The sequence below is a fragment of the Glossina fuscipes genome, unplaced genomic scaffold (genome assembly GCF_014805625.2).
Source record: "Glossina fuscipes isolate IAEA_lab_2018 unplaced genomic scaffold, Yale_Gfus_2 1, whole genome shotgun sequence".
NCBI classification, from domain to species: Eukaryota; Metazoa; Arthropoda; class Insecta; order Diptera; family Glossinidae; genus Glossina; species Glossina fuscipes.
In genome coordinates, this window is record NW_023998415.1 from 48,253,486 (window position 1) to 48,265,970 (window position 12,485).

General features: G+C 34.2%; 1 long non-coding RNA gene across 1 annotated transcript; it reads left to right on the top strand.

Moving 5' to 3' along the window:
• Positions 1-225: 225 nt before the first annotated feature.
• LOC119631652 lies at positions 226-10,543 on the top strand. The gene is made up of 3 exons (XR_005246707.1): positions 226-413; positions 10,199-10,253; positions 10,343-10,543. It is a non-coding gene; the product is annotated as an uncharacterized LOC119631652 (long non-coding RNA).
• The last annotated feature ends 1,942 nt before the right edge of the window (positions 10,544-12,485 follow it).

Consider the following 12,485-nt stretch of genomic DNA (forward strand, 5'->3'; position numbering starts at 1 on the left):
ATTCGAGGTGGCTTGAATAACACTGAATTATCGACTTTTTTAGCAACAAACTTTTAGAACTTTATCAATAAAATTGGGAGTATAGTTGAAATGTTTACGATACCCTTAACTAAAATTTGCCTAAAGGCATAGTTAACTTTATTTAACGTGCACAATTTTTTTTTTTTTTTTTAATACTTAGTTGCGGTTTTAAATATTTACCTATTTTGTTCGTTTTAGTATCACGTGTACTTTGCCATGTCAAACTTGAATGAAAAATGGAAGAATAGAAAGTCTACTACTAAACTGTAAGCTAAACGAGAAGAGGTGTATGCAACATGCCAACGAACTAACAAACTAACTAAACGTCCACGCAGTCAACTTTAGTCGTCCGCCGAAAAAACTTTCATAAAAGAAACCGCAACTGTAGCAAGGTAATAAAACTGCAACACTGAATAATATATGCTTTTGTACATTTAAAACCTATATCCACTCACGCTCGTGGACTGCGAATGAACTGAGCAAGCATTCAGTCTGGAAATGAACGGAAAGATGGTTAAGCTTGTTTTCTTAGTCGCACACATTTATTTTCATTTTCGTCGAAACTCTAAAGACATTTTTAAATTTATCTCCTCATATCTATGTATACGTGTGTGTTATCGGTGCCCATAAATGCCTTAACATGAACTTGAGGTTCTGAATGAAATTAAAGGAAAAAGAAAAAAATAAATAAATAAATTGAACAAAGAGCAACACATGACGAGCTGGTCAGGCATTTTCGGCGGCCGCAAATGGAAGAAAGAAAAATTGCACTCCCGCAAATGATTTAAACCAAATTTGTTCGTTGAAAAAACACCACGGCCCTAGTAGACGAGCTTCTATTTTTTGATTTTTATTTTCCTTTTTTGCTCGCTTTCTTCGTTTGAAGATTTATTTTTCGCCTATGCTGACCAAAGCCACAACCTTAAACAGGCAGACGATAAAAGAAAAAGAGAGAGAGAGAGACAAAAAAAAAAAAAATTAAAATCAAATAACAACTCGGTCTGGTTAAGATATGAAAAAAATCAGCAAAGGATTTAACCGCAGTTGGCAATTAATCAAGCTAACCTCTAACCAACATCACACGACTGCACACGTATAAAATGCTTTTGTTTAGAGTGAAGTAGCATATATAGTGTACAGATTGCCAACGTGCAAGCCTTACAGCGCATAATACGAAAATCTCTCAATTTATATTTCAAACACTTACAGTCGTCGTTTTTGTATTTTGTTGTTGTGAGTGTGACACCATAAAATTTGTTACATAACTACTAAATAAACTTCATTTAAACTTACTTAATATTATATTTCTTAGAAAGTTTATCGAAAAGAAAACAAAAATTATATTAGAGCGTTAGATCCGCTATACGCGATAAGAAATTTCCCTTTTTAGTTCGAAACTTTTGTCTAACTATAGAGCGACTTATCGGCATTGAATGTTTAAGGTAACTACTTGTTCAATGTTGAAGCCGTGATATAATCACCACACTTATTGAGTGTCTCGGACACGAAATAACATTTCGCTACTAATTGGCAGCAAGCACTGTATTATCTTCTTCGGACTCGGTGCATTTACTTTCTATCCATTTTTATTAATAAAAGTCAACTATAGTTAAAATATACTTGTTACCAAGAGTAATGATTGAGATATTTACCACCATTATCTACAGCATTTTGCTACTTATCGGGTAGCTTGCACATGCCTTCAAGCTAGAAATCTGCTTGTTCTGAGTTGCAATAGTCATCCAATAGTCATTTTGGCACATCTTCATGTTTACAGAGCTGTTGATCTGGTAAAAATGATCAGTGCTAATTAGAAGGGGCCAGGTCTGGGAACCATACCCGTCAATCCGGGAGATGAAGGTCACTTTCTGAATTGCTTTTGCTGAGAACGTATGGACTTATGCAAATTTTTATCATTTTCAAGATAAACATTTTAACGAGAAATATCGCGAACCCGCTTTCAAATTGTTCCATAGGTTATTGCATATTCACCCCAAGCTAACTTAATCATTTCTGTGGCTTCAGTTCTATTCTTTTCAAAAAAAATAATAAGCAAAAAGATTAAAGATGACATCCAACCCCTTGCATTTCGATAGATGTACATTAAACGCGTAAAGCTTTTACCGTATAAAAACCAATATTCAAGTTATTCTTATCTGAAATTTTGGGAAAATTGAACCCGTCAGGCAAGCAAAGCAAAAATTTTAATAGGCAACATTTATCTAACGTATGTAGTGCATCTAAGTCATAAATAAATTCATGAATAAGTAAACCCATGTACCTATAAATGGATGCTTCACTTGCCACATATCGTTTAACTTCATAAAACAAGAAAGAAGTTAAGAAAAATGATAAAATATTATAAATAAATTATTTATTATTCAGTGGCCAAAACGAATATGTCATTTAGTGATGTTAATACTTATTATTAGAGAAATTCGTTTTGAATATGTACAGTTAGGAGCTAATGAAGGGCTTTGATATTAAAAATTAATAAAATTCCAAAAATGGAGTTAATCGATTTGGCAAGTGAAGCATCCTTATATGTATATGACGGCCAAGATACTCTTTCAAGCGAGGGTAGCGGTAGGCTGCTATTTGATAACCAAGAATTTAAGCGAATAGTTCAAAATCAAATACTATATGGTTGTGTTTGAAATCGTGTGATCAAAAAAGATTTTCCTGGCCTTTTTTGGGGTCTAGAACTTCGGCACTTCATGTCGTTGATTTTTCGCGGCATATGGGAAAGTTGGAAAAAATGTTTTGTACACAACGATAAAAAATATATTTTTCAAGGCTCAGTTGGAAAAGAACACTTTTTCCATTCAAAAACGCACACACAAACAAGTAATATATTGTCGATTGACAACTGAAACTCGTTAAATGCGTATGAATTTCTATGTTGATGAGTTTTATCTGTCAACAGACAGTATGTATATATGTATGCATATCTTGAAATACATCTAAAGTATCTTGTGTGCTCTTAAAATGTGATTAAACTTCACGGATCTTAATAGTTACAAAATGTTTAATAAGCTTAACATACCTTGACTTGAACTTGATCATAAACACATTATTGGACCTCGTCTGCGAAAGTATTAAAAGAACAGAATAACACTATGACCACTTGCAATTTGTTGTATTATGGAATTGGTTTGATAGTAAATTATTAAATTCCTTATTTGGTATAGTTCTTATATTCATAATCTGGGCATATAAAGGATGAAAATTATTAGAATGATGTTATTGAATGGATTAGTGAATCCATGCAAGATTCCGTAAGAAAATTTAGAAACGTCATAGGCAGTTCCGCATTGCGTCACATATAGAAAATGTTATATAAGAAGAAGAGAAAAGGAAAAAATTTGTGTTTATATTCAAAAAAAATTACACATCGAGAAGCAACAGAGAGTGCTTATTCTTCCGCCTGGGGAGATTTCAGCAATACTTAGTTAGATAAACTCTAAGACAGAGGGACGACAGCAAGCAAATAGACGAACAAAAGGCATGTGTAAAGAAAAAGAGAAAAAAAAAAAAAAAAAACGGTAGAGTGGATCGGATCAATCAACTGAAGATTACTTATCTCTGATATATAATATTTATTAAACACACATACACACACACACACACACACACATTAAATGGAGCAACTAGCTAGTTAGTTGAGTGCGTTTCCCTCTCACAAGCTAACGCATGTCTGTGCTATATATAAATACAGGAAATGCACACAAAACCTTCATTAACGAATTATGTGAAAATCACATAGCCACTAACAACATTGCAAATAATCCAAAACAAAAACTTTTGTTTAGAGCGAGACAGAGAGAAAAAAAAAAAGTACTCTATCAACAGCAACAAGTTTGAAAAGCTACAGTCATACAATGTACTCTGCATTTTTTCTCTTGCTTGCTTACTTTTGCTTTTTGTTTTTTTTTTTTTTTCATTTTTGAGTGTCTATTCATTTTACATTTTGAGGCATCTAAAGTTGAACACAGAAACATGATTTAGTGCATGCCTTGAAGGCATGTCGTACGTATGCAAACATCTACATTTAACGATGTGAAGTGTTTATGTGCAAAGCTGGACATACCTAGGTTTTTGTTTAGGTAATCTTAAGCTTGACCAATAACTTGTTTTATTGATTTTTTTGTCTTGTTCATTTTCAACAACATATTGTTTATTAAGATTTGCTTCTTTATTTTTTGTACTTTTTAAATTTCATTGTTTCTCCTGAAATATCAATCTTTTCTTTCTTACTTGCGTTTTTACATATATATTATATAAGTGTGTTTCTTATTCATTAGTTCCTCTTTTATTAGCGCATTAATGCGTCAGGCGGCCAAACGATTGAAAAGATGCCTTAGCTTTATTTAACTTTTTCCTATTGTTGCAATATGCACTGGGAAAATGTTTTAGGGTAGCAGCAGAAAAAAATTCTTATGCCCTACCTCGCTTGTGGTCTAAGTTTGTGCGGAAAACTTAAAAGGACTTAAAATAGATAGATCCATTATTTATTGTACCGATACATTTGGAATCATGTTGTGAATCGATTGAAGCATGTCTGTCGGTTTGTCTTTTCGTCTGTCCATCTGATGATCGGAATTTTGAGAGATATTTTAACGAAATTTGACAAAACGACATGTTTTGGCCAGAGAATCTTCTTAGTTAAAAACTGGCTGCGTGTAAAATCTGATAAAATCAGAAGAAAGGATCTTTTTGCTGTCCACAATCATTTCTTTTTTTTCTTTGCTTGACTTCATGGTACCTCATATGGAGAATTGAGTATGATTTGTCATCACTTTTATACTTGTACCGACATATACACTTCTATACATTTCTTGAAATGATTTAGGAGGCAGCACAGTCTGTAAATTATCAACTAACAACCACATATATGTGTCCCGAAAGGAATGATATTAGGAAAGACAATTTTTTTCTCTATTACTGATTTTGCTTATAGGAAATATGCTTCGACGAGTGGGATAAGAAGTGGGATAATTTTATGTAGAAATAGTCAGCTGATGATAATTGTATGAAGCTGCATAACTCTACATATTTGATGAATGTCATTTACGCTTCTTGTGTAATAACATTGCTATTAATGTGATTCGGTGATCGATTATACAAACTTTATTTTGTAGAGTTGTGCATGAATTCTCTTACATCGATCGGTTCCCAACCTCGGTTGCTCTCTACGGATTAATTGTTTTATGACATTGATGATATAAAAGCTGCAGTGTGTGCAGTGAAGATTCATTCGATCTCGGTCTTCGATTCGCATACAGACTTTAAAGCGGTAAGGAATAATCTGAGCTATTGTTTTTAGAGATAAACTTTTATTTTTATCGCCTTCCTTACAGGTTAAGGTAATCGGTGCAGATTTATTGTTGCTGGGCAATAGTAGGTAGGCGTAAAATTATAGGATGGGGGATTGTGAATAGGCAATAGACTTGACATAGTTAGTCGAAAACTCCGTTGTCGTTCATGCTTAGCAAATTGTGGTATGAAGCCAACTGGGATAACCGCGAACTCTATCGTCCCATTACAAAAGTAACGGCAGGCAAGTCAACTCTCTGCTTATCAATGCTTTGCCAGGATTCAAGTGTGGCAAATTGGTTAGGGAAGACAGGGCAGGTCGTCGGAATTGGCAACTACTTGAACACGGCCCGGCACACGCAAATATAGCGTTCGTACGAAATAGTTCTTTTGTTTAACGCGAGTGCTTGTTATAAACTTTGCCTCATGGCGTCCGATGGTGCGATGGGTTAAGTTTGCGTAACCGAAGTCCTCGAGCGAGTTAGAAAATTCCTACAAACTAGGGGCCTGAACTGCACGGGAGAAGCGAGCTATATATGTTGTGTATGGCGCAATGAACCCACACTGGGGAATGTTGAGGCCCATCATTACCTTTTAATTATTCCCTTAAAAAATGATGAAAACCATGACCATTACAATGGACCCGAAGGGCCACACCCAGTAATCAGGACTCACAAATTGGTTACCTGCTGCATTCAAACTGGCGATTAGACATACTAGCTTCCATTGCAATTTTCACATGGTATGTCGATGTGCAAGATTCCCCCCGAAGGATCTTGGCAAACACCAATCTGTAGTTTAATCAATGCTGTCAGCTCTAAACGCAGGCACTCGTAACTTTGTGGAACTTAAATTTAGACTATAAAACCTTTAGCTTTACTTTACACTACCTAGTCATTTCTGCCTTCGGATCAACCATAAAATCCCGGCTAGCCAACATCGGACTACCCTTCTTCAAGATTTATTTGCATCGGGTGCTATATCTGACATGGCGGGTATTTTTAACGCATATCGGTCGTCAATAGCGTTTCGACATTAAAATTGATGTGAAAAATTTGGATCGGATGAGAAAATTGTGTGTGACACTTGTTCTATATAGCTGTTAGTAAGGAAGGTAAACTATTCTATAACAAAAATTGCTTATCAAAGTTAATTTGATATAAAAATGAATTTTAGTAAATTGAAAACTCGTTTTTATGGAAAGCGCCCCATTTACGTAGAAGCTAGTCATCACTTTTGGCATTTATTTTTATTGGAATGAAGAATTATATTACGCTAACTGGTGTAGGGTATTTAATTCTCAATTTTGCTTGACCAAGCTTATACTTTTCTTCGTTAGAGTATTCACGAGAACAATCGAATCTTTTCCACTAACAAGTTCGAAAATTTTATTACTATGTATATAGGGTAAAAAATAGTCTCGTTGAACCGGTCCTCCTAAGTCAATCGATATTTTTAAATAAACACGAAATCAATATGCAAAGCTGTGCATAATTTTTTATTGAATTGTTGGTTTCACCTGTATAGCCGCGTGTGTGGTTAAAACTCACGACTGCCCAGTCACGGATTCGAATTTCAGTGCGACAGATTATACGTTGTTTACTTTAAGGCAAAAATCTTGTTAACCGTTCACTTTGATCTTTGCGATCGAGATTAAGTCATCAGCGTTAAAGGTATGTGTGTGTGTGCGTGTGTGTGTGTGTGTGTGTTCGTCTGAATGTATGCTACATTCACGAAAAGAGTAAAGAAAGACAATGAAAGCTGCTCTGAAAGAAAATCAAAATTGCCAGATGATATTTCGTTACATCACGATTCGAGCTTAGATTTTAAAAATCTTATTCTCCCCTTGTATTAATATTTTTTCACTACACAACAAATAGAATAGTTCAAGGGTTCTTCATTTCGATCAACACTTTACCTTCAAGTAGGAATAATTTTAACAAAACAATTTATTCCGATAGCATAGATGAGTTAACAAAATTTACTTTAAATAAAATGACGATTAAAAAAACACGAAACAGCCAAAGATTTATATTCAGTAAGCCCGGGACTTTTTTTTTGGCAATGTTTTGTCTTTTTGTTCAGATGTAATAATCAAAGAAAAATTAGGCTCTATTTTGCGGTATGTTCGACAATAAATAATCACCTTACTTGCATTAGGCAGCGAGCAAGCGAACAGAATTTAAGGTTAAGTTGAAAAGTTAAAAAAAATTAACAAATGAAGTAAAATACCAACGAAATTGAATGATAAGTGGTAAAGTGTCTGCCATCTCTCTGCGAAGTCATTCTTTGACTTCTTGTCTTTGCTATCTTCATCGCTTTATATGTTTTCATTAAGTACAAGTAACAGCCGTAAAGCGTTTTACGTTTATATGGTTATATATATATATATATATATATTTCTGCTTTTTTGCCTGTATACCCATATTCTCGCAAACACGCGACTACAAACAGATGTGAAAATAATTCTAGAGACAAACAAAATAACGAGATACGTCAAGAAATATTTCTAAATAAAAAGCTGTACACATCTCAGATACTTTTGCTGTTTCCTGTTATCAACAACAAATTTCAATAGCTAGTTCAAGGGCTTGGAAAGCTTGATTCGATGGCATGTCGGTAATCGGAAACATAAAAAAGAGTTGAAGTGAAAGTCGGTGAGTTAAGTTCTAAAGCGATACCGCCATTATGCGGCTATCGGTGAGTCAAATTCTAAAGTCGAGCAGTCGTTAAGTAGAAGCCGTCGAGTCAAGTTGTAAATCCTCACATCTAATTCTTTATACTTGTTTAATTGTGACTTTGAATTGCGTAACATTAAACATTACTTTAATATCTCTGATTCTAATAATAATAGGAAAGAGAATTTAAATCGGTCGGAATCGAATCTTTTGTACCCATCATTGTTTTGATTTATTTAAAAATAATGAGAACGAAACAGAAACGCTGCTAATTAACGCAGCGCTACTATTGTTACTGTTAATATGAACATTAAAAATACTTGATACCTTGGTACCTATGCTATAAGGATATAATACTTATTTTGAAAGAATTTCTTGGCATACCTTGGTATTTAGTTGCCTTTGATAGTTCCTATTGTGTGTAAAAAAGTCGGTTGCTCTGTTGTGGGACTATCGCACTCAGCAAATATTTTACATACATATATCAACACACAATCCACAATCATAAATTTACAAAGGATTTTAATTACACACGTATTTCTTTACAATCGCATTTTGTGCTGTACAAAGACTTCTCTTCTTTTTTTCTTTCTTTTCCTTTTATCATATATTATGGTTTCTGATCGCGTATTTATTTGATGTCTGTGTGTTTGGAATTGTGCACAAGGATTTTAAAGTCTTTTCCTTTTATTTTTGAATAACTTACTTATCTGTTTTACTTGTAAATTGCTTTGGCTTTTATTTGATTTTTTAAAAAAAAAAAAAAAAAGTTTATTTTCAAATTCTGAATTGAATTTGAGAAATGCATATATCAAAGACCGTATAAAGAATAGGTGAAAAATGGAGTTCAGAGTTTTCAGACTTTTGTTGAGCATTAGATTGGCCCTTATTCGTGTTAACTTAAATAAAGATCTCAGCACAATAGGTCCATTCATTTGACAAGGTCTCAAAAAAGTTACTGAATTATTTGAAACTATATAACGGTACTTAATAAGTCCACTCCTGAGAGTGCTACCATTTACAGTATCCGTATGTTAACCACGTTCCATCACTACTTCCAACCAATGTACATAACACCAAGATTAACCCGTTGACACGAATTAGCCTTAGTCCAACTATTGTAGCATATCTTATCTTTATCGCTTCCTTTAAGAGTCAATGTCTTTCCAAAATACGGCATTATATGGGATGGGAAATATTTTCAATAATGCCAAAAAAATGTTGTTGCGCCAAAGTTCTTTAATATATTTTCAAAAATCGCGACCTGTGGGTTGAATAAAATTATACATAGGCAGATATCAGACGGACAGATGGAGAGACAATGATTCTGAATCGATTAGCATAATAAAAGATGAATCTATCTCAAATCCTTTCGAGTATTACATACAACCGCATAAATTTAATATATTCTTATATGGGAAGCGGTGTAGGGTATCACAATAACATAGGAATGACAACACGTTTTGCGTATGTATAATGTGATATTTAAAGTTATTACTATAGAAACGTCATGTCGACACATATCAAGTCTAAAATTGTGATTCATATTTAAGCTGATTTTCTGGATATATATACATATATATATAAAGTTTGATTCGAGTTTGGTTCGAACAACTTTTGAACGCACTATTACGGTAAGAAAGTATTTCAAGTTCATTTTAAGGTTAAATTTTGCTTTTCATTTTCTATGTTTTTTATTTTCAAAACACAAATACATGAGCTTGAGTAAGTTTTGTGGTATAATTCGCGAATACTGGTATGCATCGTGCAACTCATACCTTACCATGTCCTTACGAGACATTATTGCGTGTTTTCTGCAAGAGTTTTTGTGTTCGAGAGCGAATCTTTTCATTTTGCCCTATTATAAGCAGTATAATGTCACATAAGAAAAGTAAAGCTTCTAACGTGAAAGTCATAAGTATTTTACGAATATTTTTCCCTTTTTCTCCATTCTTCGGTATTTCGGTGTTTCGTTAACGTCTAGTGAAATTCATAAAAATGTCAATAGTTTCATACACATTGTGCATTTACTTAAATTTTTTCATTTCTACATTTGTGCGCTTAGAGTAGTCAAGCCTTTTCGGTATGTAAATCACATCATATATCCTAAGAAAACTTTTGTTAGCTAACTACTTTTGCCTTTCATCCTTTGCTGTTTGTTCTCTTTTTTTTTGGTATTTTAGCGCGTGGACATATTTGCTAATGATTCCTGGCACTAAATGTACACCTCATGTTCATGTATGTTCATTTCTGGCAGCATTTTAAACTACATGGCAATCAGTTCCATACTGTAAAACATATTTTATATTAATTAAATCCTTCAACAGGACTACAGGTCTTTCTCAGCGTTCTCTCCCAATCGTCCTGGATTTATCTGTATACTGTAAAGCACCTCACCGCGATTGCCGTTATTCAATCGTGATGCCTGCCTTTGGAACAACCTATCAGCAGTGCTTTTTCCAGTCGTACTTGATGTCTCCATTTTCAAGACGAGCATTCACAAGCATTACTCCGTTCCTTCATCCTACTCTTTCTATAAACCTTCCTGCTCACCACTATGCGTGTACGTGTATAGGGGACATTGCTTGAGTGGCTGATCATATAAAAAAAAAAACGATTAAATTCGGTCGAGACCGAATTTTTTATACCCTACAATGTTTTCCTAAAAAACACAAAACAAGTAATACAACAAAATTTTCATGCTATATAATATCGAGCGAGCGCACCTGATTTCTTCTATTTTTAAAAGAAAAGTTTTTGTCGTATAGGCACGTAGGTGTTGCAGACGTGTCCTTTGGAAAGTTTACGTCACTTCCAAAATCTCTAATAAATGTGTAGGCGATATCTTCATTTACCACAGATACTACACAATTGGGCAGGAGGACAGATGGACACACAAACAGGCGGACATGTTCATATGTATTCCAAATTTGAAAGTGACCAAGAATTTATATACCTTAAGGGATTTTTGAAGTTTTTTTCTTCGCGTTATAAAGGTATTGGAAAAACAATTAAATATTGATACACTATAACATTGGGTAGGCGTGGTAAATTTTTTCCATTTTATTGCCCATAGAATGCGTATTCAAATTTTTGCGTACTTATTTGCAACTGTTTATGGGTAATGAGCAAAATAACCAATTTTTCATTCCTTTTAAAAAACCGAGGTGTTTTCAGTTTACGTGGTGTTATGGGCGCGTCGTACGGCCGATATGACCCATTTTCAATACCAACTTGCTTGCCAGAAATTTCAATGTTTCTGCTAAATTTGAAGACGATAACTTCATATTTGTGGCCAGAAGAATGTTTGCAACAGCAATTACATAGACGAACACACGGTCATAATTTTAAATTTTGATGCTGATCAAGAATATATATACTTTGTCGGGTCTCTGACGCTTCCTTCTGGGCGTTGCAAATGGTGTGATAAAATGAATATAAACCCTGTTCCTTCGGTGGTGTACATATATATATACATGGTGGTGTCTATACATAAGTTTTAAAGCGAGTAATCCCCTTAAAGAGATCCACAATGTCTAATTGGCCAAGAACCGATTTATTGTAAGAAGGAAATTGCGTTTGCCTTACAAAATTTCGTAAAATCGTTTTAGTGCAATAGCACATATATGTGATATCAGGATTAGAGCACCAGTGCACGTAGGGTAGAATTTTGTGGCAAGGGTTTAACGTGGGTTCCTGCCTGAAAGGCTTAACCCCACGGTGGCCCAAGCCACTTTTAAGCGTACTACGCCCCCTGGCGAGTTAGACAATCCCCGCAGAGTAGGGGCCTAAACAGCACCAGAGTCCAGAACAGTTTATTGTGTATGGAACAATAAACCCCACTCTGGTGAATGGCGAGGCCTAGCTGCACTCAATTGCACGTAGGGTAGAGTGTACATGAATATACGAGAAAGAGACATGTTATGGCTTGTACTATTTTGCTCATTAGATTCAGAGTCAGTATTTTGAAGGTTAAGCCAACATTGGTGTTCATGGTATTTAGTTAATTTTGTAGCCAAACAAATGAAGGACAAAAAAACAGAAGAAGGATTTTTTTTTGTATTTCAGTTTTTAAAACAATAGCGTGGCAAAATGCACAAGAAACGCTTAAACAGTTTAATATTATGAAGAAAATGACAAAAAATTGTAGTCATGCGAATTTTGTGTCGAATATTTGTCGGAGAGAGATTTGCCTTTTAATGGCTTATTAATATTTCATGAAAAAGTGTTACATGCAATGTCAGTGTTAAAAGTTTTTTTTTTTAATTGCCGTAGTATTAGAAAGGTATATTAAATTTTTCATTCCGTTCGTCTCGCGATTGTGTTCGACCACATGTCTCCTAGTTATTGATTTTCCAAATTTGGGAAACGCGTTCGATTTTCTAAATTTTCGAAACGCAAAATTTGGGTAAACAGTCGATGCAAAAATTTTACAATTTTTACAAATATAATGGATAATACATTATTTTA